The following is a 6,229-nucleotide window of genomic DNA, read 5'->3' as shown; positions in this document are numbered from 1 at the left end:
AGGTTAAATTACATAAATGGAAATATAATTATGAATTTTCGAGTCATATATGTTAAATTTCATAAATGGAAATATAATTATGACTTTCTGAGTCATAGATTAAATTTCATAAATGGATATACAATTATGACTTTTTGAGTCATATAGGTAAATTTCATAAATGATATATAAATATGAATTTTTCGCCATCATAGTTTATAATAGAAAAACCATAAAAAAAATTATCCTGCTATGATGTCCTAACAAATGGCAACAACTCTATTAATTATGCCACAACTTTATTTCAATTAACTTAAAATTCTGATTTCTTTAGTTATTGAGCTTAATGTTAAAACTATGACAAGAAGCTCCATGTCAAGGTTAAAGCTACAAATAAGGTATACAAACAAGTTATTTTCGTTACGTGTGGATGCTTCTTGCTTGACCTTAAAGTGTAAATCATATTAGTCTATATATTATAGATGAATACAAGTTTCATTAATAACTATACAAAACATTTATGTTTATTTATTCAAAAATTTGTATATTATATACGTGTATATAAAAAAAAGAATTGTATATACAATTTATCGGTTTGATTCAATTTTATATTGGTTTTTTTAATAAAATCAAATCAAACAAGAATACAAGCTTTTCAAATTTAAATTCAATCCAAACAAAATTTGATTTATTTAATTGATATGATTAATTCTGAATTCGATATGATTTTTAACCGAACCATGAAGACCCCTATAGATGGAGGTATCTTTATGTCTAACTTTGATTATTATAAGTTGTGACATCCATGTGTGGATCATACTGTTATTGTTGGGGTTATTTACCGATTTGTGAATATTTTGGGATATCTCTGTTTTACAAAGAGATCTTTAGCAAAAGTTTTACAAGATCTTGGGAGTTGTCAAATTTTAGGCAATGATCCATACTCGAGAACGAATGTTACCATGAGAAAAGTAATATAACACTCCATACATTGAAGCTTTGTTATAACCATTATATTTCCTATAGGTTCATCAGAACCATGATTAACCATGTAAAAGCACATGTTAAAGTTGTTATCCTTTCAAGTACTAGTGTCCAAAAGATTGAAGTTAAAAAGAATTGAAACACCAAGTTTGAGAAGATTTGTGTCAAACATGCAGACTACATATGTGACATTTGGAGTCAGTGATTGTCAACAAATTTGTTAATTTAGCGTCCAGTAACACCCCAAAAGTTTCTAATCCTCTATCAGACCTTGGGAAGATACAAAAAACTGAAGTTTACAAAATTTCCTGACTACTAACGCTTTTATGGATCATGTAAGGAACCAATGACTATGATGGGATTGGTAGCAGATTTCAGGGCGGGGAAATTTGTCTAGGGGTTTCACGGACTCTTCTACGGACGTGGAAGCTTTCATAAGCCGTAGATTGGTCCGTACAATGAGACCACATAAACTCAGGAAAACACTGTCTTTTACGGGCACTTTTAAAGTCTGTAGATTGTTATATGGTCCGTAGAAGGTGTTCGTAGATGACCTCCGACAGTTTTTAAGTTAGGGTCATTTTGATTTTTTCCCACTCTTTTAATTTCTATACTATGCCGTTTTGAACTCTTTTTTTTAATGTTGGATCAAGGGATTCGTAATAGACCCAAACCCCTCTTACATGCTTAATACCCCAAATCAAGTTTCCCTCCTCTCAAGCAAGAACTAGGGTTCCAAGCTTCAAGTATTCTTTTTATGGAATTCAAGCTAGGGTTCTTCATTTCAGGTATGTGGGATTTCATCAATGGCTATCCATTCAACCATTGAGTCCCAAGAAAACTTAATTTCTTCAGTGTATGATTCCTCCTTCATGAATAATGGAAGGAGTATCTTTTTCTAAACATGCCAAGACCTAATTTGTAATTGAATAATCCAATAACATGATAAAAATACAAAAAAATAAAAAAATAAAATTGAAAATCAATTTGAATTATCAGGAATGATGACCATTGACCACTACTTCTTCCTAGTAATTAGTAGGGAATATTAGGTTCTAGGTCTAATGAGAGAATGTATTCATGAAATGTATTACACAAAATAACTAAAAAGGAAAAAATGAAACATTCTTTATCCATCCAGTTGGTTGTACTCTAATACTTCTTCAAATATTCTCGGATCACAAAGAGCACGTGTGTTTTTGTAATTGGCCTAGTAAACTATAAATTAAGAAAGCCTAAAACACATAATTCAAAACAATTAAAAGATTTTTATAGAAATCTCTGAAAACAAATAAAAGAAGATGCCTAACGGACAACTTGAAGTTTATGTTGGACATGCAAGAGGCCTTGATGACCAAAATTGGCTCAGTATTTTCCTCACTAACTCCCTTTCTTTATTCTAGTAAATCTAACTTTCAGAGTGTTATCGATTTGGATCTACAAATAATTAAAATACTTAGATTTAAAAAAAAATTAAATTCTAAATCTGCTCGTTAGTATTAATATCCTTCATCTTTTATAGGTTAACTAATTTTACCTTTTTTGTTACATTTCAAAAGCTGATATGAATCCTTATGTGGTCGTTACATGCCGTACTGAAGAGAAGAAATCCAGTACCGCATCAGGTTAGTAGTAATCCCTTATTCTTGTATCGAATATTAAAAACTTCAAATACTTTTTCAACAATATAATAGTTTGTTGATATTGTCGATACATATAAATTAATTAATTAAACTCGTATTTTAATAATATAAATTTTGTTTTTATAGGTGAAGGAGAGGACCCTGAGTGGAATGAGTCCTTCTTATTCACTGTTTCTCGTGGTTGTGACGAAGTTCACATCAAGATTATGGATGAAAATACATTTCAAGATGACGATTTCATCGGGGAAACAACGTTAATAATCTCCCTCATTCCTTGTTCTTTTATGAACATCGACTTTATTTTGCAAATAATCTAGTCTTTAATACATGGTTCTTTTATTCTTTTTCTTTTCTATATCGCGTGATCAAAACAGAATTTCATTAGAGGAAGTGTTTCGCGAAGGAGAAGTTGAAACAACAACATATGAACTTTATAAGGACGATGAAAATTGTGGATCCATCAAAATTGGCCTCACTTTCACACGCCAGGAGGTAACATATATTATAAGTTAAGTGTGTAATTTGAGTAATGATTTTTTTTAAAAGAACAAGATCAATATATTTTTCTCACTTGCAGAGGGATGAATATGACGAGGATTACTAGTTTATACTTTCCGACCCAACAAGTTGAGCTTATGAAAAGGTCCTTGGGTTAATTACCCATACAACGAAAAATAGTCCTCAGAATAAATTATGAAATAATATTGAATTGTTTAGTTTAGTTATTAGTTTCTTGATTTTCATTCGAATAACATAGGCATTAGTTTTGTAGTAAATTTTTCTTTGTATTATTTCAATATGAATTCAATGTAAAATTTTGATACACGCGATAGCAAATACTACATTTGTGTCATCGATCAATTTTTAATTAGTTAACTATTGTTACTTGAGCATGTTATATCTCAAACGCGTTTCCTTTTGATATTTGTACTATATATTTTAAAATTAGTAAGTTTGGCTATGTTTCATCGACCTAGAATTTATGAAAAAGGTTAAGAACATCCCGAATATGAGCACATTAAATGATTAATGTATTGAGAGAAGTGATAATAAACAACACTTCAAAGAACATAATATATAACTTATTGTCAAGAACATATATATATTCTTCAAGGTCCTTCATTTCTATCGTATTGGTAACATGACATATCTTGTTAGCTGATTGAGTCAATCACCAACGTGTCATCTGCTTTAAATGTCTCCCCCTCTAATTATATTCAATGACTTCCCCAAAATCCTCATATGAGTACTAATCACAGGTTGTTTTCCAGGTTCTTCTGGAATAACAAGGAAAAGGGAAGAAGCGTGTGAACATTGGATTTCTTGGACCAATAAGTTGTTACCCAAAGAAGAAGGGGGATTGGGTTTCAGATGTTTATTTGTTGTGAACAAACCTTTATTTGCTAAGCTTTGGTGGATTATTAGGACCAAAAAGTCCCCATGGGCGAACTAGATGTGGAACAAGTATTGTAAAATACAAAATCCCAATGTGATTGAATGGGGGCAAAGGATCATAACTCTGGAAACATATGCTAGAGTCTAGAAATATAGCATTGATCATGAAATTCTACGGGAACTTAAATATTTGGTTTGATAATTGGACAAAGCTAGGAGCACTACACTATGTTCAGCCTTTGTCTAAAATTGTTAGATTTTGGGTCATGGGTAGCTCATGTTAGATTACGTCTATGTTCTGCCTTTGTAAAAAATTGTTAGATTTTAGGTCATGGATAGCCCGTGCCTGATTATGTCTATTGATTTTCTCATAAATTTGAAGCACTTGAGTGGTTTAAAGAATATATGAATGAAGTTGAAAATCAATTAAATATAAGTATAAAGGCTTTAAAAATCGATAGAGAACGTGAATATTGTCAAAATAATTTGAACAATTATGTACGAAAATGGATATTATCAAACAATTAACTACGCCTTATATACCTCAATAAAATGGTGTAGCTGAAAGAAGTAGAACATTGTTGAGCATGACTAGGTACATGATCGTGCAGACAAATTTGTCTATCTCTTTCTAGGGAGATGCATTAGTTACTGCAGCCTACATATTGAAATAAAAAACCTTATAGATCAGTATCTTTCACTACGTATGAACTTTGAACTGGTCATATAACAAACTTGAATGGTTTACCATCTTGGGATTGTGCTGCATATATGATCATCTTGGTGAGTTTGGTTAACTAATTCCAAAGGAAAGAAATGTATCTTTATAAGATACTCTGAACAATCCAAAGGATATATTTGCATTAGAGAATAGGAAGATGGAAGTACTACTGAAATTGAATCAAGAGATGTTAGATTTTTGGAAAGTGATTTTCCCCAAAAGAGTGAATAAAATATAGTGAGCCTCTTTAAGAAATATTGAATTTAGAAGATCAGATAAATACTAACATTAACATTCATAAAATTTCCATTTATGTGACACTAATTGCTAGTTGTTGTAAAACTAAAGCAAAATAAGACAAGAAATATAGAAGATGAAAGCAATAGAAATAAGGAGACAAAAGATGAGAGCTTTTCTTATTATTCCAAGTCTTCAAGTGTCTACAATATGAACCTTATGCCTCTATTTATAGTGTAACATAGAGGCATACAAAATGTTAGTCATAAACATGACATTAACATGAATATAATGGAGGAGGTTATGAAGGTGAAAGGTTACAAGAATAATGGTTATAAACTTGGAGGTTATGGAGGTTATGGTTATCTTCATAATGGAGGAAAGTAATGGAGATAATGGGTGAGAGTAACTTCTTGGTGTAATGGATATCCACACTATAATATTTTATAACACTCCCCCTTGGATGTCCATAGATTATATGCCTCGTAAAAACCTTACTAGGAAAAAAACATGTGGGAAAAAATCCTAGTGAAGGAAAAAGAGTACACATATTTTTTAATACGCTTTGAATGTTGCCTCGATTAAAACCTTACCAGGAAAATCCAATTGAGATAAAACCATGGTTAAGAAAAAGAGTACAACGCGTATTTTTCTCCCCTCGATAAAAACTTTACTAGATATCTCGGAGACTGCATTCCAATCTTATATCAAAACTTCTCAAATATTGATGTTAGCAATCCTTAGTAAATAAGTTTTCAAGATTATCACTTGAATGGGTCTTTGAACGTCAATCTCACCATTTTGTTGAAGTTCATGTGTGGAAAAGACTTTTGGTGAAATATGCTTTGTCTGATCTCCTTAGATTGTATCATCCCTTCAATTGAGCTAAATATTATTTTCGTATATGGTGGCTGAAATATCCTTTTCAAAAGAAAATCACATATTTTTTGAATATGATAGATCATGATTCCAAACAAACACACTCCCGACTTAATTCATAGATCAATATTATTTTTGCATGATTTGAAGAAGTGATTACTAATGTGATTCTTTAAATTTCCAAGATATTGTTGTGTCTTCATATGTAAATAATAGTCCATTTGCGATCGAGCTTTATGCAAATCAAATAAATATTCTGCATCTACATAATCAAACCATTTCTGACTCGGGGATTGATCATTTCAATTTTATTGAAGTTCGTCTTTTCTTCTGAAAAAAAATCACACATCTTCTATGTGTTGAGTCACTTGCTTTGTTAGTTTCTTGTTCA

At 31.0% G+C, this 6,229-nt stretch overlaps 1 long non-coding RNA gene across 1 annotated transcript; it reads left to right on the top strand.

Moving 5' to 3' along the window:
• Positions 1–2,246: 2,246 nt before the first annotated feature.
• Positions 2,247–2,829, top strand: LOC125809111 (uncharacterized). Its single transcript, XR_007441777.1, has 3 exons — positions 2,247–2,331; positions 2,523–2,588; positions 2,733–2,829. It is a non-coding gene; the product is annotated as an uncharacterized LOC125809111 (long non-coding RNA).
• The last annotated feature ends 3,400 nt before the right edge of the window (positions 2,830–6,229 follow it).

This window comes from Solanum verrucosum, unplaced genomic scaffold (assembly GCF_900185275.1).
Source record: "Solanum verrucosum unplaced genomic scaffold, falcon-dt-bn FXZP01000248.1, whole genome shotgun sequence".
Lineage (NCBI taxonomy): Eukaryota > Viridiplantae > Streptophyta > Magnoliopsida > Solanales > Solanaceae > Solanum > Solanum verrucosum.
Note: the sequence above shows the minus strand (reverse complement) of the source record. Positions and strands in the feature narration are given on the sequence as shown.